This window comes from Podarcis pityusensis (genome assembly GCF_964106645.2).
Source record: "Podarcis pityusensis genome assembly, chromosome: 12".
NCBI lineage: Eukaryota > Metazoa > Chordata > Lepidosauria > Squamata > Lacertidae > Podarcis > Podarcis pityusensis.
Window position 1 is genome coordinate 34,920,163 of NC_138037.1, and position 23,293 is coordinate 34,943,455.

The 23,293-nt window shown below is 40.8% G+C and overlaps 1 protein-coding gene across 2 annotated transcripts in view; it reads right to left on the reverse strand.

Annotated features, from left to right (window-relative positions):
* The window catches only part of CDCA7L (cell division cycle associated 7 like), a 62,939-nt gene extending 48,590 nt beyond the window's left edge, over positions 1 to 14,349 (reverse strand). Inside the window, exons 1-2 of one of the 2 annotated variants that reach the window (XM_080974935.1) lie at positions 14,021 to 14,349; positions 2,724 to 2,771 (exon numbers count right to left, since the gene is read on the reverse strand). The gene's annotated coding sequence lies outside the window, so the exon portion shown is untranslated. Of the gene's footprint in view, positions 1 to 2,723; positions 2,832 to 14,020 lie in introns of both variants that reach the window. The other variant, XM_080974934.1, reaches the window with a different exon arrangement.
* Positions 14,350 to 23,293: the final 8,944 nt, after the last annotated feature.

A 23,293-nucleotide genomic window follows, 5' to 3' on the forward strand; every position in this document is an offset into this window, starting at 1 on the left:
CCTCTGAAATTGGCTGGGCAGCCTTTCAACAAGGGGACTGGGGATGCAGCAGCAAGGCCAGTCCCAGAGACTGCCAGTGGCAGACAGGACAGGATGCGGATCCCTGTGGGGGGGGCACCTGGTTTGCGCCCCCCTCAAAATCATGAGCCCTGGGCTACGCCCCCCCGGCACCCCCCCCCACTATGCCCATGTCTCAAGCAGCTGACCAAATAGTCTCAAAATAAAACCATGCTCAAATCTGGTACAGACCAGTCTAGCTTTGATGGCTTTAAAAATACATGGAGAATATTGGGTAAGTATTTCCAGTGCTTTTTTTTTTTTTTACAAAAAAACCCCATGAGGTGCCAATACTCACATGTTGATAAAAGTGCCATGAGTAGTGTCAGGGAACTGACATCGGAGCTAGAGGTGGAGGGAAGGCTCTCTAATGATGCTGGAGAAGGGCCCAGCAGGGAGAGAGGCAGCTCAGCAGATGGGGAAGCAATTCAGTGCAACACCAGGAATAAGGAGGGGCAGATGGGGGAATCGGCGAGAGGGCTCCCAGACTCTTCACCGGACACCAGCGGGGAGAGCACTGGTACTCCGCTACCCATGCCCTCCCTGCGCAGAAGACTTCCGCGCAGAGAAAGTAGGAGGAGACTGGGTGTCAAACAACTTTTATGTTGGAAAAGGTTTAAGAAACGCCCACTGACGGATTCTGCTAGCGACTGAGGCAGCCACGAATTGAAGGGCTGTCCAGACAGAAAGGTTTAACAAGGCAACATAGCCAGGAGAGGCGGCAACTTACGCACAAGCAACCCCATACCATTATAAGTAGCACAAAAACAGAGAGGTGAAAGTGCTCCTTACTGGTGAGCACTGTCCCCAAAAGGCACTGGGTCTTTCATGACAATTTTTTTCTGTTTAGGATGTTGGGAGCTATAAAAGGAGGCTTTTGATTAATTCAACACACTTTTGCCTAATGAAGAACAGTTAAAAATATATAATAACCACTTAGTCAACCATTTCCTTTGAGGTTCACTCTCCCACCAGGATGACTCACTAGAATATAAACCCACAGTAGGGGGATCTAACTTGGAGACAAATACAATGAATCATGTGATTTTGACAAACAATTTACTCTGTGGGGATACCCCTAACTCACCACTAGCATTCTTTCATTGAGACCATTTTATTTTTCTTTGCCACAGCAGGGACAATAAATTTCCCTCATTTTTACACCAAAACAACCTTGCCAGTCCTAGTGAGAGAAGAATATGGCCCTAGGAGAGGGAAAGGATGTCATCACTCTTGAGATCCTAAATAGATGTGCTGCTGGTTAAAACCATGTGTATGTATATTTTCTTTTATGTTATTTTGATTTTGAATTCAAATGGATCACAAACGATTTGCGGGGGGGGGGCAAGGGGGAGGTCAAGGGGGGAGAAAGTAAAGAATTCAGAGATTAAGAACAAAGGATTGGCTTTCATTCATTCAGCTCAGTAGGTTGTTGCCCCCAGCAGGTGGGTTCAATTTGTTTCACTGTCACATCAAAATTTTACAAGTCAATACATTCTGAAGTTTCATTGAAAACCAGAAATTAACATGATGCATAAGCAGCTTCCTTTATATTTGCCACATTTTAGTCATTTAACACTTGCATCACTAGACTGTGATAAAATGTACTTCTGTTTTCATCTGGGAGGTGGAGCAAGGCCTGGATTTTATCCCCTCTGGTTCCTTTACTGCCCCAAAGTTGACCAGTACGACTGCTGCTTATCTGACAGGCCTATGTGTGCACCCAGCTTGATTGGCGCCACATACACAACAAAGAGGTTTCCTTCCCAGTGCCCTTGTTGTCAAAGAGATCCATGTACTCTTGTAACCAGTGGTGTTTGCGGTGGGGTGGAGGGGCAAGGAAACACAAGCCCCCTCTAATTCTAAATGCATTTTTTTATATTCATGTGCATCGATACACACATATCCAGCTAGTCAACAAGAGGTTTAGAATGACCTCTGAAACCACTCCTATTGACAGTGGCTGCCAGGCTTGGGTTCTCTGCACTTTCTGCAAGAGAGCCATCCCAGGCCAGTAGACAGCTTAGATGAATGCTACTTGTTCTGATCTAATGCTGCCGCTTCTGCAAATGTTACAAGATTTGGAAGGCCTAAAAACACAGTTATAAACAAAGGAGTTCTGGTGCCTTTTTATGATCTGGTGAGGAGCTTGGGAGTGCTGCTGGACACAGCCCTGCTTTTTGAAGGGCAGATGGGGGTGGTAGTAGCCAGGAATAGAAACCAAAGGTGTCCATCAAGGCTCTTGGGAAATGGGTTGCAAAAATCCTTTACTTGGGAAAGAGACACTAAGTGCTATGGTGCCTTTGATTGCCATTACTGCATTTTATTTTCCCAGCCAGTAGTATGAGAGGTACAGGACACATTCATTACAAAGCTTGTACAGTGGTACCTCGGGTTAAGTACTTAATTCGTTCCGGAGGTCCATTCTTAACCTGAAACTGTTCTTAACCTGAAGCACCACTTTAGCTAATGGGGCCTCCCGCTGCTGCCGTGCCACCAGAGCATGATTTCTGTTCTCATCCTGAAGCAAAGTTCTTAACCCAAGGTACTATTTCTGGGTTAGTGGAGTCTGTAACCTGAAGCGTATGTAACCTGAAGCATATGTAACCCGAGGTACCACTGTACTAGGTACAAAGACTTCAATTAAGTTTCAAGAGAGCACTCACATATCGGGTGACATAGTGGTTCTCATGAAGAGGCTTCTAACTTCCTTTCTGTCACGAACAGGAAAAAGGTGTCAGTTGAACAGCGACTGAAAAAGCCACATGCAAATTCTATAGAGGAAAATGGAAAAGAATCTGTACTATGTGAAATATAGTGGACTAAAGAAAAAATACAAAAATATCTGTGTGTTTGCAGAAAATCACATAAGCATTGTCTCCCAATGCAAGCAATCAGCAGGATAAAGCAACACGGACAACAACTTTTATTGTTTGTCTTGTGATAATAAACAGATATTATTCACTGCTAGAGCCAGACACCCAAGCTCTGCAGTCTGTGAAATTAGATGTACTGAAAATGAAAGCACATATACAAGAGTTACTGGGGATAATGGAACAACACAGGAAAACTAGTGAGGAAGCTTTTAGCAAAATAATAAAGAAGTGCAATTGGCAGATGAAGTTGATGTGGAACTTATAGCACCTAGACAAACCATACAAGAGAAAAACTATGCCACTCATCACAACCAATCTGCACAAGAGCTCTGCGGGACACAACTCTCACATCTAACCTGCGGGACACAACTCTCACATCTAAATCGACTTTGCTGCTCCTGTTTCCACACACACACCCGTGCCATCCCTGCCCCAAATACACATACTGAAGGGATGCAGTTTGGTGATGCTCATGTGTCTTCTTTGTAATGTGTGTTTGGTTCTCATATAATTCTTTCATTCTAAATATAGTTAACATTTAAAATTGTTATAGAAGGCAAGCAGCAGTAATCATCTTCTTTGCCCTAATGCCTCTCTAATTGGAAGATTGGAGTGCATATACGCATAAAAAAAAAGGCTAGATAAAAACCCAGAACCAAGTAGCACAAATGTTGAAACTATGAGAGTAAAACCAAACACACAAATCTAGGAATACCATACAAAATGAATTGAGGGAACAGGATCCCCCCCCCCGCCCGCTCCAACCTAATAAAATATCCTTCATAAACTGCTGATAGTCTATGGTTAATGAAGTAGATGCTGAAAGCTGACCAGTGTATTGGAAATGAATACAGGGGGAAAGAAATTATTATACACAAAATTGGCAGAACAGAACAGTGTGTCTATTAAGCAAAAGGAAATAGGGTGTAGCTGAATATTTTCTCTGACCAGCTGGTGAGAACAGACAGGGAGCAAAAGAAAACTGTAAAATGTAAAGCAAAACAAAAAAGAGACAGACATGATGGATGTCCTGCGGAGAACTAAATATTTTTTTTTTTTAAAACAATTTATTGGGTTTTACAATAGAAATAAACATAATAAACAATATAACATTTGTCTTAACATAATTTCACATTTTCTTTGGACTTCCTCACATCTCCCGCTCCCACTTTCCTCGTTATAACATTTTGTCAGCAATTTATCATCTTATTTACATTCTTATATCCCTTCTATGTTTCATAATCTTATAGTTCTCAAAAGGAGTTAAATTTTCACAATCTTACTTATTTTCTTAAAAACCTCTAAATTTAGTGGTGCTCAGTTATTTTGGTCTAGCATCTTATTTAGCATTCACTCAAATTACAATGTTTTTGTAAATAATTCTTAAATTTCTTCCAGTCCTCCTCAATCCTCTCTTCTCCCAGGTCACGAATTCTGCCGGTCATTTCAGCCAGTTCCATGTAGTCTATCAGTTGCATCTGCCATTCTTCCAGTGTGGGTAGATCTTGAGTTTTCCAGTGTTTTGCGAGAAGTATCCTTGCTGCTGTTGTTGCATACATAAAAAATGTCTGGTCCTTCTTTACCACCCCTTGGCCGACAATACCCAAAAGAAAAGCCTCTGGTTTCTTAGTGAAGGTATATTTAAATACCTTTTTCAATTCATTATAAATCATTTCCCAGAACGCCTTCACTTTAGGGCAAGTCCACCAGAGGTGGAAGAACGTTCCCTCACACTCTTTACATTTCCAACACTTATTATCAGACAGGTGGTAAATTTTTGCAAGTTTGACTGGGGTCATATACCATCTATAAATCATTTTCATTACATTTTCTTTCAAAGCGTTACATGCAGTAAATTTCAATCCATTACTCCACAACCTTTCCCAGTCCTCAAACATGATATTATACCCAATGTCCTGTGCCCACCTTATCATAGCCGATTTAACCGTTTCATCTTGTGTATTCCATTTTAACAGCAAGTTATACATCCTTGAAAGTACCTTAATCTTTGGTTCTAACAATTCTGTTTCTAGTTTCGATTTCTCCACCTGGAACCCTAGTTTCTTATCATTTTTAAAAACTTCTTTAATCTGAGCGTAATGTAACCAGTCTCGCACTTTGTCTTTCATTTTCTCCAAACTCTGCAATTTCCAATTATCTCCATCCTTTTCTAGTATTTCCCAATATTTTGGCCATTTAGCCTCCATATTGGGTCTTTTTCGGGCCTTAGCTTCCAAAGGTGAAAGCCACCTTGGTGTTTTATTTTCCAGCAGGTCTTTATATTTTGTCCAGACATTAAACAGTGATTTTCTGACAATATGGTTCTTAAAGGCCTTATTTGCTTTAACCTTGTCATACCATAAATATGCATGCCATCCAAAAGCATTGTTGAACCCTTCCAGATCTAACACATCAGTGTCTTCAAGAAGTAGCCAGTCTTTTAGCCAGCAGAACGCTGCGGCTTCATAATACAACTTTAGGTCTGGCAGGGCAAAGCCCCCTCTTTGTTTTGCGTCAGTTAGTATCTTAAACTTAATTCTGGGCTTTTTGCCCTGCCAGACAAACTTAGAAATATCTCTCTGCCACTTCTGAAAGCACTCCTTTTTGTCCAAAACCTGAAGTGTTTGAAATAAAAACAACATCCTTGGCAATACATTCATCTTGATAGCAGCAATTCGGCCTAACAAAGAAAGTTTCAATTTTGACCAACTATCTAAGTCTCTCTTAATTTCTGTCCAACATTTTTCATAGTTGTCCTTAAATAGACTTAGATTTTTTGCTGTTATGTTTACCCCTAGGTATTTTACTTTTTTAACCACATTAAGTTCCGTCTCATTCTGAAACCGTTCTGACTCTGTATCAGTCAAATTTTTCCCCAAGACCTTAGTTTTCTGTTTATTTAATTTAAATCCAGCCACCCGACCAAAGTCATTAATCAGTTGTAATACTCTTTTCGTACTAGGCTCTGGCTTCTGCAGGGTCAAAACCAGGTCATCTGCAAAAGCTTTTAATTTGTATTGTTTCTGTCCGACCTGAATTCCTTCCACCAACCGATCCCCTCTAATCATGTTCAATAGCACTTCCAGAACCGAAATGAATAACAAAGGGGAGATAGGGCAACCTTGTCGTGTCCCTTTTTCAATTTTGAACTCTTCTGTAACCACATTATTAACTATCAATTTAGCTTTCTGTTCTGAATATATCGCCTCAATCCCATTCTCAAAACCCCGTCCCACTCCCATCTCTTTTAAATTTCCCATCATAAATTTCCAGGAGATATTGTCAAAGGCCTTCTCCGCATCTATAAAAATTAGAACTGCTTTTGTATTTATATCTGTTTGCAAAAGTTCCAAAATGTCAATAATGTTCCTTGTATTAGCAAACAGATGTCTACCTGGGAGAAAGCCGGCCTGGTCCTTATGAATTACTTCATTTAAAACTTTTTTAAATCTACTTGCCAAAATGTCTGCAAATATTTTGTAATCCACATTTAGAAGGGAGATGGGACGGTAGTTCTTAAGTTGTGTCTTTTCAGCTTCCGACTTTGGTATTAATGTGATAAACGCTTCCTTCCACGACTCCGGTGCCCTCTTCCCCTCCATAATTTCATTGCTGACCTCCATCAAAGGTTGTATCAAATAGTCTTTTAATGTCTTATAGTACTTGGAAGTCAGCCCATCTGGCCCTGGAGATTTGCCGAGTTGCATGTTCTGAATGGCTTGTTCGATCTCCTGTCGTGTTATTTTAGAATTCAGGATTGTCCTATTTTCTTGTGACAATTTAGATAGTCCATTTCTTGCCAAAAATTGTTTAATCTCAACTTCGTCTTGCGGCCCTTGAGTGTATAGTTTTTTGAAGTATCTCTGGAAACACTTTCTAATGTCCACTGGATTCTGAATGTTTTTTCCATCAACCTCTAAGTTTGTTACCGTATTTAATCTTTGTCTTCTCTTCAACTGCCAGGCTAGCAGTTTTCCACATTTATTCGCCGACTCAAACGTTTTTTGTTTCATTAATTTAACCTTCCATTCGATTTCCTGATTTATCAGTTTAGAATATTGTGTTTGATAAAGTTTAATTTCTCTCAGAGTTGGCTGTGACTTCGGATTCACTCTTAATTTCTTCTCTAATTCTTTTATTTTATCCAAGATCTTATCTTTTTTCTCATTTTGTGTTCTTTTCTTTACTGCATTCTGTTGTATCAAGAATCCCCTCATTACAGCTTTGCTTGCGTCCCAGACAATTCTTTTTTCCACCGTAGTATTCATATTTATCTCAAAATAATCCTTCAAAACTTTTTGGGCCTTCTTAATAATTTCCTGATCTCTGAACAAATTGTCATTCATCTTCCATCTAAAGGATCCAGTTGGTAGTAATGTCATATCCATCTTTACTGCATTATGGTCGGAACAGGTCTTTGGGCAGATTTCCACTTTTCTGACCTTAGGTGCCAGGCCTCTAGAAATCCATATTTGGTCGATTCTTGTCCAGGTCAGTTGGGCTTCAGAAAAGAATGTTCCCTCTCTTCCTAGTGGGTTCTTTGTCCTCCAAACATCAATCAAATCCATATTGTCTATCATTTCAAAAAAGGTTTTAGGTAGTCTGCCGTCTTTTGTAACATTTTGACTTTGTGACTTGTCCATGTTAGTTGATACGACCCCATTCATATCTCCCCTGCGGAGAACTAAATAAACAAAACTGCTGATATTATACAAGTTCAGGATGTTGTAATTATCATTATTTTGCAAAGCAATGATTGGTCAAGATCATTTATCAGATATTGTTGGTGGAATGCAAAAGTCCTTTACCAATTACTTCATGAATGGTATAGTGAAATATTCATATATTATTTTTCTAAAATGCAAAGTTTCTTGGTTTTTAATTTTTCCATAACAGTACAAAGAAGGAAAAAGAAAACATATCAGCAAAGGATGTCAATTCACAATACCATTTTGAAAATCAGGCACATGTGGTCAAAACCAAATATTAAAAAGAAGGAAAAGGTGAAGGGTGGGTTGGATAGGCAAGGGGGACGTAGGGCTTTGGCAGAGCCCATATGGCATGTATACCACACAAATAGTTCAAAATAGGGGTCTCAGATCTCAAAAAAGTTATGCTCTTTGCACTTGCAGGCAAACATAGATTTTTTCATATGCTGCAAGAGATGAAAGGTCCTCCAACCAACAAGCTATCAGAGGAGCCTCGTCCAGTCCTTCTAATGCAGTAAAACTAGCCACTTAATCAGCAAGAATGTGTAGGTGGTTTTCCTGTCCAAATGAATTCTTGAGTTTTGCTCCCATCTTTCTCTCTGCTGCTATAAAGGGTAGCACTGAGACTAAGATGGAGAATCTGACAGATGTTGATGGCAGACTGAAGTTGCTGGGGCAGTGACCCTTTCACCAAAACAGACCAGCCTCCATTCCTGTCATGGGATATTTATATACAGAAACAAGATTTGGGGATAAATGTTATTTTTTACTTCCAATATCCTTCCATGGGGTCACGAAGAGTCGGACACGACTAAATGACTAAACAACAATCCTTCCTATCTAGGAAAACGGGAATGAACTCCAAAACCTAAACTCTGTTCAATATTCTTGAATAATTATTCATGATTGTCAGTTATATATATAATCCAGTGTAAGCCAAATTCCAAGATACTTTATAGATTTTGCCAGCAAATGCATTTTTGTTATTTGGAACCAATTGTTTCTTCATGTTTTCTTGTAGCTTTACTCCCAGCCTTCAGATTTACTACAGTTGATTTTATATCCCATATTTGTGCAGTGTTTTAATGAATTTTCATATGATTTTTTTATATTTACTGTAAGTCACTGTTACGGGGCAGCATATAAATGTTATTGATAAAGAAACAATAAATGTTCAGGTGAAACTTCATTTAAAATATTTTTTAAAAGAAAATAGATCACGGTGGTGGAAACAAATGAAAAAGTTTATTTCTCAACCATGGCTGCACATCACCACTAGAGGGTGCTCCCAGGGGGAATGTAACATTGCTGATCCAGCATTTTTTTCCTCAGCCCAAACTGAAAGCAGAAAAGAGCACAGAAGCATTTAGGAAAAAAAGTCAACAGGTTACTGGCCACTAGAGGGAGACTTCACTGACTCTGGGAAATTGGGGACATTGATGAGAGACAATTCTGGGGTTGAGCCATTTATTCAGTCATTAATGTATATGTGGCAGGAATTGTACTCTGGATTTGGAGGACTGAAGACATCTAGCAAATCTACCTGGAGGTTTTTCAAAGATTTGCAGAGGTATATACTTTGCAGAAGTCCCAGAAAATATATATAAAGAAGTAGGAAGGCACTTTTAAAAAGCCACCAAGCTCTAAGATAGCCAATGGGAGAAAATGAATTCATAAAGAGCAGAGAAAACAATAAGTGTGCTTTGGAAACCTGAAACTAATGCGCAATATTAAGTACTAAAGGTAAAGGTAAAGGTACCCCTGCCCGTACGGGCCAGTCGTGTCCGACTCTGGGGTTGCGCGCCCATCTCGCTTAAGAGGCCGGGGGCCAGCGCTGTCCGAAGACACTTCCGGGTCACGTGGCCAGTGTGACAAGCTGCATCTGGCGAGCCAGCGCAGCACACGGAAACGCCGTTTACCTTCCCGCTAGTAAGCGGTCCCTATTTATCTACTTGCACCCAGGAGTGCTTTCGAACTGCTAGGTTGGCAGGCGTTGGGACCAAGCAACGGGAGCGCACCCCGCTGCGGGGATTCGAACCGCCGACATGACGATCGGCAAGTCCTAGGCGCTGAGGTTTTACCCACAGCGCCACCCGCGTCCCTATATTAAGTACTAGGGTTGCCGAATTTCAAAAAGTAAAATATCAGGACACCCCAAAAGTTGTTTTTACAAATGCAATTTTTTGATTGACTTGCCTAAGATCCAGGACAAAACACCACCTTTTGGAAATCCCCCCGGACGTCAGTCCTCCTTTGAAATCCCAGTAATGTTCCAGGAAATTCCAGACCTATGGCAGCCCTACTAAGAACAGAAGAGAGTTCTAAAAAATGCTATGAAAGTAGGTTGCAGGATTCACAACTGTACAGAAAGGAGGACCAGATTAAAATGGCTCAGTGGGAATAATTAATGGAATATTTCAGAGCATATAACACAATTTCAAAAATGTGCCCATGGGGAATGTTTTCTTTGCAGGGTTGCCAACTTGAATGAAATATTGCAGGGGCCCAGGTAACTCCCGCCTCGCATAATCGATCACATGACACAGTGCACACACACCATTTGAATGGCATTGCTCATGAACTTTGTGGGGGCCCGGCCCCTGCAAATGTTTTATTGTGGGGGCCGAAGCCCCCACAACCCCTAGGAGTTGGCTCCTATGTTTCTTTGTATTGTACAACCTATTCTATAACTAAGTCTGTTATATTGCTCTCCCTCAGCACAGGCATCACTTGCCATCTGTCTCACAAGTCACAAAACCGTTTTATACCAATTCAAGCATTCTCCATTCGCCAACTTTCTGCCACCAATATCACAATTCTTTAGGCAGAGTTAAGCAAAGGAAACTTCATTGATCCACACTGGTCAGATGCCTTCCCCAGGTTTTGCCTCTGAACATGAAAGATCAATTTCTTGAACCCTCCCTTTAAGACCCTCTAAAATAATTTCTATAGTCCTATCTTAAGAAGCTATGTGGAAGTTATTTTATTTGGAAGACCATTTTCAGAAGTTGAAATCAGTTACAAAAGCATGAACATCTTTCCTCTCCCAGATAATCTATTTTGTGGTTCCTTTTGAGCACTTTTATGCGCTTTAGAGAATGTGCACAAGCTAAATGAAACAACTGGGTTAAATCTCTATAATAGATGCCTACAACAGCAGTCGTTTTTGAAACTGACCTAAAACTTCACATCTTTATGACACTTCAGTCATGGATGCAATTCCTCTGTCCTTCAAATGCAACATGCCAATTATTACACAGGAAAATTTGTTGGAAACTGAACTCATACCCCCAAATCATCTTGACTATGTGTGTTTGTTAAGACTATACATACAGAATCTATTCCCTAGATTCCCAGAACCAAGATGTTTTGATTGGGAAGTGAAGTTACTTGTCAACAACATTTATAATTTGACTTTACAAAGCGCAGCTCTGTAACGTGTGTTATTTGACCAAAGGAATCTGCAGGCTCTAATCTAGCTTGTTAGTAGTTTGAAAAGTGTGGTTTGCATGAAGCTGCATGAATCAAAATGAATTATGAATCTGAAAATTGGCAATTATGTTGCATCACGCAGCTCAGAGCACAATGATAAACCACAATCCAGATTTTTCAGTTTAAATGGTTTTACATTCATGCAAGCAAATTAACCATAAAATGGTTGGGGGGGGGGGGAGAGAAAAACAAAATATCCCAAGAAAGAATAAACTGCAGATAATAAGCACCAATCTGGTGTTGAATGCTGCCCAAGATACCAATTGTTTTAAGTCACGACAAAGACAGCTGAATGCTCATCTTGTGGATATAGAGCATGGATGATTGCTTGCCATGAGTATCTTCTCTCACAAATAACAGTTTTTTCGCTCTTAATTTTCTGCTAAATTGGAAGCTAACTGCTTCCCACATTGTCATTGGAACACCTGCAGCTGTGCTGGATTTCTGCGCACCATTTCTTTTAGGTAAAACAGCACTCCACTTTCCTTCAGTTCCTCATTATGCTTATGTCTTCCTTTCATTGCACTACAGCACTAATGATTCAGGCAGGCTGGTCAGTCATTAAGTGACAAGCAAATGATACCGTATGCAACGTGTGACTAATCGGTCTGAACAAATGAAATCACAGACTTGCTTTTCCCATCATTCATTTCCCAAACAGTAGCAATGTGGTGCACAGCAGGTAGTTCAGTTAAAACCAGCCTTGTAAAACAAATTTCCTGCAGCCGTTTTAAGTGCACGTGCTGTGATGGGTTTGAGATGCTGCAGTTAGGAGTCTGTGCCCAAGGGAATGAAGAAAGGTTTGGGGTGGAAGCAAAATAGGGATGCAGGGGAGAAGGAGGAGGAATCCTCAGTACATACATTACTGTAATTAAGGGTTTAGTATCTTATTGATGTGGTTTCTGTTTGGATAGCTCTCAGAAATGACTGTTGCATTAGCAAACCCCAAACATAAAGCACTTATCATGGAATGAGCAAGGAGAAAAGGGAACACTTGTTTCAACCAAATTTTCAAAGATGCATGTTTAATATAATCTAAAACCAAAAATATTTACTATATGCAAAGCGTGACACCATTTTTAAAAAGCAGGAGAAATAAGCGCATGGAAAAATCTAAAAGCTGGCCATAATTCTACAGTATTTTATATGGTTTGGAAGCATTTAATATTTTCTTATGAAGATTTATAAAGTGACAATATATTTGTTAGTTATGTTTGTCAACATCAGACTGATTTGCACAAAATTTACCAGTCATAACTGAAATTAGAATATTGTTACAGGGATCAATTGGAACAAAATGTCTATATTTGGGACATTTGGCTGAAATGTCCAAATGTTCACCTTCACACTTTCAGTTATCCCATTTTTTGATCTGGTTTTGCCTACACTAACCTATTCCAGGTGGTGAATTTTTACACAGTGCCTTCCTGAGAATGATCAGGCAAAATGAGACCACATCACCTCTATTCCCAGGGCGGTGCACTGGTTGTGAGCTACCAGGCCAAATTCAATGTGTTACAGTATAGAAAACCATTAAATGACTTCAGGGTCAAGTACCTCTAAGAGCAACAAATTTGAAACAATAAATGAACAAAAGTTATGACGTGAATGCTGCTTTACATGACATTAACTATTGTAGGGAGAGAGCTGTCTGTGTTCATTGGTTCATAATGTGGACTTGGTAACCTTTTTTGGTCAGGGATGCTTGTTGCAGTGTGAGAAAATCATAATGTGTGCCCTGATCCAGCTTTTGTGGGGGCAGGTTGGACTACAAACCTGCAGTCCGTTCCAGTCTTATGAGTCTATCAAGCCCAGCCATTAAGATCTGAGAATTGGTTTAGATCCAAGATTCCAGATATTTCCACAAATGATGTGGCTGTATCTACATTATTAAATGATGTGTATACACTACCAATATATACTGGTTTTATTATATCACTTCAAGTCTTCCCCCAACGGATCGGGCAGTTGTAGTTTGGTGAGGTACTGACAACTCTTTGCTAAAGATTTCTTATAACATTTGCTGCTGCAAACAATAAAATGATGTCGCAGAAATGTGGAGCAAACAAACCTTACTAGAACTTGGCTCAAAATTGCAGCAGCTTCCCCTAGGTTCAGTTTTTGCCTGTTTTCAGAATGCTTTCCTCCATGCACCCATTCATCAAATACTCTAGTTCTAAGTATCATCACATCTCCCATGAAATGAAATATTACTCTAGCAGATTTTCCTCTTTCTCTTTTGATATAGTGATAGGTGTCTTACAGAACATACCTAATCAGATGTTAGCCCAAAATGAGTTCAAATGAGAATTTATTTAGGGGCACTTTGCGGTGGAACCAATTCATTAGTTCTGTAAATACACTATTGCTTGTCTGTGTTTGGTGCAAGTATATCTGGGTTTTCTGTTGCTATATACAGTACATCAATGGGGTACAATGTTCAGTACTTGGTAGATTTCTTCTATGGCTTCTGTAAACAGCCGCATCATTATTTTGAACCAAACACAATCTTGGCATCATACTGTTGTTCATTTTGTAGATATTTTGCAGATTTTCACACTTAATTTTTATAGATGGCAACTGGTTATTTTTCATATTTTGCAGAGCACAAAACATGTATGTTGGTCCACTAGGAAAAACATACACCAAAAATGGCAGTATTTAAGTAAAGAAGTTACCCTACTGTTACTTGGAGGTGGGGGGCATATTTCTGCTGCTTGACATATGGTACCTGATTGTGCACCAGGTCTTTTAACCTTCCCAAATACAGAGCTTCTTAAACCCTTATTTTACCTATTCCCTATTATTCTTATATGTGGTATTAAGCACTTCTTCCTTTTTACATCTTTTGAAACTATTGATCTGTTAAGTTTAACAACTACCTACTGTAGATAAATCCATGAAGAGAACTTTTTCCACAGGGAGATCTGCCTCACATCTTCTTTATTATTGTTTAGATGTCAGGTGATTTTGGGCTGTGATATTCAAACTTATTTCTTTTTTAAAAATCGGATAAGAAAAACAAATAAGAATAGAAAACATCCAAAAATCTGTCGAAGCTTTGGGATTCCAGTAGCTAATTCAAGTACATCTTTTCCCTTTATCTCAAACTTTTTAGTGCAGCAGGGCTTGTTGCACTGTCATGATAGTCCTTTCTATATGCACTTGAGTTGTGACATCCTTTTGTTTAAATATAATAACCATTTCCATCTAAATGCCCACACTGCCCTCCCTCATAACATTCATCAGTGCTCTCCTAACTGTCACTTCTAACTGCTATCACCTGTTTCTCCTCAACATTCCCAAAGGGAGTTCCCGCCAATTCCTTGCCTATCAAACAAAAGATTCTAAATTACCTCAAACCATTTGCCAGTTTGTAATCACTCAAATAACAGTTATACAAAAATACACAGCCCTGCATTATATAGATAAATAACTATATAATAATTCTATCCTTCATATACATATTTTTAAAGCCACCCATAGTTCAGTTTGTCACAGAGTTCAACTCTGAAGCATACAACAAGCAGAAGATTTATCTCAACAGGTTTAGAGAATCCACTTCCCTCATAACTGAGGGTTGTGTCCAACTCAGAGGAGACCCACTGAAATGAATGGACTTAAGTCAGTCATGTCCATTCATTCCAGGCCTCTTTATCCAGTCATTAGGATTCTCCTCAGATCACAAAGGTGCTGAGGTCCCTTTGGGGTCACGAATAAAATATTTGCGGGCGACGGGAGCCCCTAAAGTTGATGGGCATTGCTGATGGGTACACCCCGTCATATGATCAATTATGCAGGGCAGGGGCCCCCAATATTTTATTCAAGTTGGCACCTCTGACCCTCTTAGAGTGCTTTTGCTGGGCTGCAATATGTCCTTGGACTTTCATAATGCTTCTTGCTTGCCCATATGCAGGCAGAACCATAGCTAGGTGATCTTGCGCCCCTGGCAGAACCGTCCAGATTGCTCCCCCTAGCCATCTATTCAATTCACCCTCTATTTAAAACTATTTCTTATGAAACAACGATCAATATTTATATTTATGGACATATTTTTAGCTGATTTTGCGGAGGGGGGGGCAATAGCCTGCAACTCCAGTGGGGGCCCATCTTGCCACCCCATAGCTATGGCCCTGTATGGAGGTGTGCATGGGTACAAACCTCTGACTTTTGCATGGCAGGAATTTAACCTGCTGCACAAATAAGAGCTGCAGTTGTTCTGCACACTTTTGTCTCTGGCTTCCTTCACACAAAAAGGCAACTGACCTAAAAGTAAAAAGTTGTGTCCATTTATTATGGCTGCTTATCAACCCTATGTACTACTTAGGTGGTACCTAACCTTTGAGGGGCTGCTACCTTTTCATGTGTACTACTAACCTCAAGAATAACATAGAATAATGCCATCTTCTCAATTATTTTCATTCATGATCCATCTGTGACGAAATAGAGACACACTTTTAGCAGATGAGATGAGCAAACTCATTTGCACATGCAGAGACTTAAGTGCCATATTTTTCACTCTATAAGACGCACCAGACCACAAGAAGCACCTAGTTTTTGGAGGAGGAAAACAAGAAAAAAAATATTCTGAATCTCAGAAGCCAGAACAGCAAAAGGGATCGCTGCGCAGTGAAAGCAGCAATCCCTCTTGCTGCTCTGGCTTCTGGGATAGCTGCGCAGCCTGCATTCGCTCCATAAGACGCACACACATTTCCCCTTACTTTTTAGGAGGGAAAAAGTGAGTCTTATAGAGCAAAAAATACGATAAGTCATAGCACCTTGTTACCTCAGACTAAAAGGATGAATGTATGATTCAAATATCACACCATTCAGCTTAAATTTAAGGAGTTAGTCTATACTGATTTCATTCCCAAATACTTTTATCAATCAACTGTCAAAAGACAGGAACAGAGGCGAATGTATGCATTATATTACACAGGGGGGGAAATCAGGTGTGGGACAAAACAGTAACTGACTTCAGTGTGACAATTTTCACATTAATGCTGTCCCAGCAGTTTAATTAAATTCAGTATGTTATTGTAAGCCCTCAGTTTCTGTCTATGACAATATATATTAAACATTTTATATGCAGGCAATATAATGTTGACTTATGAATGATTGTATTATTATTTTACCTTTTCCACCGAGAAGTAAATTAACCCCAGCAATTTTAGTACAAGAAATAATAAATGTGCAGAGTTTAACTTGTTTTCAAGGGGGAACCTTCACTCACAACAGTTTATGTACAAGTCTGATTTATGCGGCGTGAACATTCAGGCACTTTTATTTGCTTTCATACCTTTTATAGCAAATTGCACAGTGCTTTGAAATACAAAGTGGAAACTAAAGCTTTTGTGTACCAAATGCTATGCAAGAGATTTAATAGACAACTTTTGCATAAATATGCAGCACTTCCTACAAAATCCTGGAAAGCATTCTTTATTCAGATAAAACAACTACTGTCAACAACAGTGGGGAGTGTACTGTGTAAGTTTAATTATATTTATTGATTTTAAACAATAAAGAAGGCTAGCTGAATGTCTGCCATAACTGCAAAGCTGCCTGGTATCCAGTTATGGAACAATTCACAAAAATGAAAGAAAGGGGGGGGGGAGAGATTGTCTGAAGACACCTCTTCTATATGCTCTTCTCTATGGAAAATGTACCCCCCTCACCCCTTCCCCAAGCCACTTCTGGCTCTCCTTGAATTTGACACCCTTTAATTAACACTTTTTTTGGTTGGCAGTGTATACTGTAGGTTGCTTGCGTGACTGGATTCCTACCCCTGCAGCGCTATTAGGCACCCCGTGGAGCACAAACAAAAAGCCCCAGAGAGCCCGACCCAACTATTTTCCTATGAATAGAACACCCTTTCTTTATCAGGATGAAAAGGAGATGTGAGTTCGCCTGGGCTGTGTATCTGGGGGAGGGGAAATGGAGGGCTGCTATACATAGATAAATAATTAGTGTGCACCTGTTTGAGGCAATATTTGCTAATATACTTAAGTGTGTGTGCATGCGTGTGTGGCTAAAGGGACTGACAGCAACAACGTTTTGAGTTGGCATACAGAATGCATACAGATGATAAATTCATAGCTACTGTTATGAATAACTCTGATCAGAATGACCCTTCCCATACATCTAAAACCACTTGCACTTTTCAAGAATAAAAGGCAAATACCAAGGAAGTGGGGCAGTCAGTAACTACTTAGAATAAAATAAGAATGTGCAAGGGTATTTTCTGCTATAGACCAAGCTTAGTCCCTGCCAACACCCTTTCTTAAAACTGCTGCCCCTATTTATTTTACAGAGAAATAGAACCCCCCCCCCCTTTAGATGCTACGTGAATGCACGGGGAGAATGGTGTTGCACATAACCTTCTCTACACATTTTAATAAGGTCTGAAAAGAGAACCTATGTGTATAATTGCGCACAGGGTACATAGACCTCGCTCCATGTGACTAAAATGCCCAAACAACAGGGGTTCCAATCATGCAGAAAACCTTACAGTTGTATGTCCAAGGGGCTCTTTTTAGAAAGCTTGTCTACATGTAGGGAAAATGGAATCCTGAGGTAGCAGACTGGATGGTACTGCTTCAGACTACTGATGGGAGATCACTTTTTTTTAAACATTCCTCCATGTAAACTCCCCTGTAAGCTAAAAAAGAATTAGTAGTACATCAGGAAGAAGGTTCTAGCCCAGATTTGCTCCCTGCTGTGCTTGTTTTCTACTTTAAGGAACTGTGTTCTTTTTTTTGCTTTTGTTTTTACATAAAGGAATTTTCATAGATATTATCTTTACCCTGTAGACTAAAGTAGCAGCAGCTTGCTCTCTTTTTTACTACATTTGTAGCTCATGCTAGAGTCAGACAGAGCCAGTGTCAGATTTCAGGAGGCACTGAAGAGCTTCCTGGGAGCAGCTGGGTGGGTGGTGGCACTTGTGAGAAAATCACTTACAATTTCTGGAGTTCAAAGGCCTTATTCATGCATGAACTATTTGTAGGATGAGTGGAGATGAGAGAGAGAGAGTGGAAAAAATCAGACATTTTGTTTGTCTCAAGTTGAGAAAGAGCAATAAAACAAAATGGCTCAGCATTTATGGATGAAGTTAACTTAGGCAGAGAAGCTACAAACAGAAGGTGGCTAGATCACTAGACAAAGAGTGCCCTCATGTGGTTTAAAGTAACAAGTGTATCAAATGCAAACTCAAGAGAAGGAAAAGTATTTGCTTTTCTCTAACAATATATGGGTTCATGTCATCTTTAGGCATGGGACTAAAATTGCATGTGCTTTGCTCCTTCCCCTCTCCCTCCTCCTGAGCTGCTGGGAGCTGAGTCTTGGTTTGCTTTAGTGTTACGTCTGGGTTCATGGTTTGTTTCCCCCCCAAAAAAAAAACTTCAAAAAAGAAAAATCTCTATGTCTTGGTGTTCATGTGCCAACCAAAATATGCACAAATACAACATGCACTCATTCAAAAATATAGCAGCACAATCCTATACAGGTTTTCTCAGAAGTAACTCCCACTGAGTTCAATGAGATCTTTGCATGCATGGAATTGCAGGCTAAACTTCCAAAGGCTCTGTGAAGGGAGCCAATACACCCTGATGAATGACAATGTTAGCAACTCTCACTAACAAAAATTTAACACAGCTTCTACAAAATAGGGACAAAATCGGGGACATGGATTTACAAGTGACCATAAAAGAGGGACAGCATATGCCATAATTGTGGTAGAACCTCTAGCTTTCCAGGGTTGCAGTGTCAAAAGCAGCTACATTCTGGAGGGTTCAATATAGTTGAGCTGAAGCTTTCTTTTCCGCTCAATAGGTTCTTTCATGCTTTCTGCGCCAACTGGAGGTACGTTTTACAGTCAAGTTAGTTCCTATTTATATTTCCTGCAGGAAGGCTATTTACTTTTTAAATAACAACAAAGTGGCAGGCATCCATTATGAAAGGAATGGAATTTGTAGGGCATAAAAAGTGGCAAAATGAAAGGCTGCATTCTGGCTCCGCATCTGCTACTTGTACGATTACAAAAAGATTTGATGGTTCCGAGTTTTTTCCCTCCCTCAATGAATACTCAAACCCTAGAGGAGTGGCAACCTAGAAAAATGAAAACAGCTCCCTAGAAGCCACAGCCACTGGAATCTAGATGCCTTGAGGGTGGTTTTTGCTGGTCCACCCAGTTGATAACATAATAGTGCTGCCACACACTTCAGAATCAAGCCAGCAATCTCTTGTCAGCTGAGCTGTACAAATAACTTTGCTTCCTTTTACTGCTGTTTTAAGTAGCTAGAATAAGAAAGAATAATTAAAAACTACTACTTTAGCACTCATTGAAAAGTGAAAGATTAAAAGCTGCCTTGGCAGTCGACAAGTGCTGCTGAAAGACACAGCTGGGCCAGGTGGGTGTTTGGCAAAGAGCATCTGGCCAAGCGAGCAAATCAGCAGGAGTTTCTGAGGGTGGGCTGTGACTTGCAGAAGAAAGAGCTGCTGTGAGGAGGATCAGTAAGCATTTCTTCCTACTCCACACTACAATATTGGATGTGATGGTCAGCCAAACCAGCAAAGCACACTGTACGGATAAGTTCAGGGATCAGGAAAGAGAAGATCTCTGAAATGGTGAGGCCCAAATATCTCAAGTCATTGTTGCAAATCAATCTTGAGGATGCTTTCAGATGCCAAGATTACTGGCTGTAATACTCATGTTTGTTTTCCAAAGCAACACTTGTGAATAGGGGGTGACCATTTTAGGCACATCCAATTGACGCACGATCACCAACATTCAGGTACTTTTGGGCCCAGAAGGCGGCAGTATGGGGGTGAAATGGGGTGGGGCGTGCTTATATGTGCTCCAGCAATGTGCACAGGGGCTGGGAACAGAACCCCTGTGCAAAATGGTCACCACCTGTACCTTTTGGTGCCTGTTTTTAAATGATTCATTCACATAAAGACAGGCTTGCCATACGTCAGGAAAAATCCAGACATGTCCTGGTTTTTGGGTGTAAAAATGGCACCAGGAGAGAATTTTGCCAAATTTGCAAAATGTCAGGGAAAACCCACAAAAAGCAGTGGAAACAGTTCCAAAAGCTTAAAATAACTATTTTGTGGGGAAGTTCCCCCCCCCCAAAAGCTCAACAATTTAGGTGTTTTTCTTTGCGAGTGTCAGCAATTTTACTTTTTGAAATATGGCAACTCTACATAAATATTTAAAGATTAATGTATTAATTAACCTGGTTTTAAGAAGCACCCCCCGTTGTTTGCGAATGATTAGTTCCCCTACACATGCACACACACCAACATATCTCAAAGCTGGATACAAGTTCAGTTCAGTTCAGCTGAGAGAGCTGAGCAACTTTGTCAGTGAGGGGAGAAATGCAAGAAATGAGCCATGAGCCCTGTCGAAAATACCAGTGTGTTCTCACTGGAGCGGTCAGGGAGCAGGCTGCTGGAAATAGCCAAACTGAGCAACTTGTCAGTGAGGGAGAAACAACTGCAAGGAAGAGCACTCTCAGGCAGGCAGGGACCAAATGAAGGGAGCAAATGAAGGACATTCGAGTGGTCAAATGCTCTGGAAATGCGTATTACAGTGGTACCTCAGGTTACATACGCTTCAGGTTACATACGCTTCAGGTTACAGACCCCACTAACCCAGAAATAGTGCTTCAGGTTAAGAACTTTGCTTCAGGATGAGAACAGAAATCGTGCTCTGGCGGCAGCAGGAGGCCCCATTAGCTAAAGTGATGCTTCAGGTTAAGGACAGATTCAGGTTAAATACGGACCTCCAGAACGAATTAAGTACTTAACCCGAGGTACCACTGTATAGAGTTTATTGGGGTAGAAGGTGGAAGCTACAGACTCTGTAGATTCTCTCCCCCCCCCTAACTTCACAGAGGCCTTCAAACAAGATGTAGTTGTAGCCATTGCTACCCCAAATTTCCCTAGTACAATTGCTACATGTGACTTGCATGCAGGTCTGTTTTATTATTTTTGCTGCCACCAGAGATACTGCTGCTTCAGCCAAATTCAGTAGGTGGCTGAGGAGCCAGCCCTGCAGAGGTTCATAATTCCTGCATATAAGCTCTCTTTCTCTGTGTGTGTCCATTTTCAGAAATGCCTCCAGTTATGGGACATGGTAGTAGAAGCTGGGCCATGCTGGAAGCAAGGGATCCTTACTCAGTGCTGGCAGGATATGTTGCCCCCAGCAGTCTGCCTTTTTCATTTGCTTGGAGAGAGAGGCAGCATGTGTAGTAACTTCTGGCTGCTACTGAAAAGCAATTGTGTGGAGGAAGATTCCCGAACTTATTATAAACCATTGGGAAGTGATGGTTGAGGCAGGAGGCACCTCAGTCAACGCCACCCAAGTACGTGATTGCTGACAGGTCAGCTGCCCATGCTGATATCAGCAGCTCATATAGTTAAGGGTGCTGGGAATTGTAGCTCTGTGGAGGTCAACTACACTTCCCAAGATTATTTGGGGATAACCGGGTGCTTTACAAGTATAGTGTAAATCCTACCTATAAAACTACTAATTACTTGTAATAAATATTCACTCTCTTTCTTATTTTAAGAACTGTATGAGCCACCTTTCTGGACCATGCCCACCTAAGCAGTTGTCTCTTCTTTAAATGGCTTGGGGCACTGGCTTGTGCCATACATTTGCCTCTAGGCAATAGCTTGGGTCTCACCAGCACCAGTGCTTTGCAGTGGCCTGTGCCACCTTGTAAGCAAAGTTAAGAAAATATGGTGGTACCTCTGGTTACGTACTTAATTCGTTCTGGAGGTCCGTTCTTAACCTGAAACCATTCTTAATCTGAGGTACCACTTTAGCTAATGGGGCCTCCTGCTGCCACCGCACCGCTGGTGCGCTATTTCTGTTCTCACCTGAGGTAAAGTTCTTAACCCAATGTACTACTTCCGGGTTAGCGGAGTCTGTAACCTGAAGTGTTTCTAACCCGAGGTGTTTGTAACCCGAGGTACCACTATAACAAAGCAGGAAAGGGCAGGTGCCCAGTGCAAAAGACCCAGAGTTCACCCCCTAATAACATCCCTGGTCCCACTGCCCTGTGGCCTATTGCAATCAAGGCCAGCTTCACAAGACTACAATTCCATCCATGTGCCAATTGCAGAGTGCACAGAATAAAACTAAAATCTTTAGAATAACGGAGTTCTGAATTTCTCCGATGATTTTTTTTGCTCAGAGAATTAGGTAAAGGTAAAGGTAATGGTAATATAAAGGTAAGCTACCAGCATGAGTTTGACCAAACTGAGGGAGGCAGTGGAAGACAGAAGTGCCTGGCGTGCTCTGGTCCATGGGGTCACAAAGAGTCGGACACGACTAAATGACTAAACAACAACAAAAAGGTAATATAAATGACCCCTGGATGGCTAAGTCCAGTCAAAGGCGACTATGGGGTTGCTGCACTCATCTCGATTCAGGCCAAGGGAGCTTCATTTGTCCACACACAGCTTTCTGGGTCATGTGGCCAGCATGACTAAACCACTTCTGGTGCAACAGAGCACCGTGATGGAAGCCAGAGTGCACGGAAACGCTGTTTACCTTCCTGCCACAGCGGTACCTATTTATCTACTTGCACTGGTATGCTCTCAAACTGCTAGGTTGGCAGAAGCTGGGTCAGAGCCATGGGAGCTCACCCTGTTGCATGGATTCCAACTTTCAACCTTCTGATTGGCAAGCCCCAGAAGCTCAGTGGTTTAGACCACAGTGCCACCTGCATTTCTTGCTCATGGAATTATTCATACATCGAAGTATGTCACCTGTACACCTTTATGACGGTGGCAAAAATATCAGCCACTGGATAATTGCAGGACCATGAGGAAGGCCTCATCATAACTTTAAATATTTACTGTTTTAAAAAAATAAGATTTCAGTTCCATGGCATTTTTTGTGTGGCTCTTTTCAGCTTTGCCTCTCCATTATCTTGCAGCTGTAGCTATTGACCGCAATCTAACGAAGCCACACTTCCCCTACCATAGTGACACCTGCTAAGATTGTCGGGTACATGAGTTGCATTATAACAACAGCTTTCCCTCCCTCTCTCCACAAGGCTGCAAAATGTTTGGCGCTTGCCATCAATATATTACACCAGCACAGCTGGCGTGCTCACAACAAGTAAAAATCCTACACATTGTCATTAT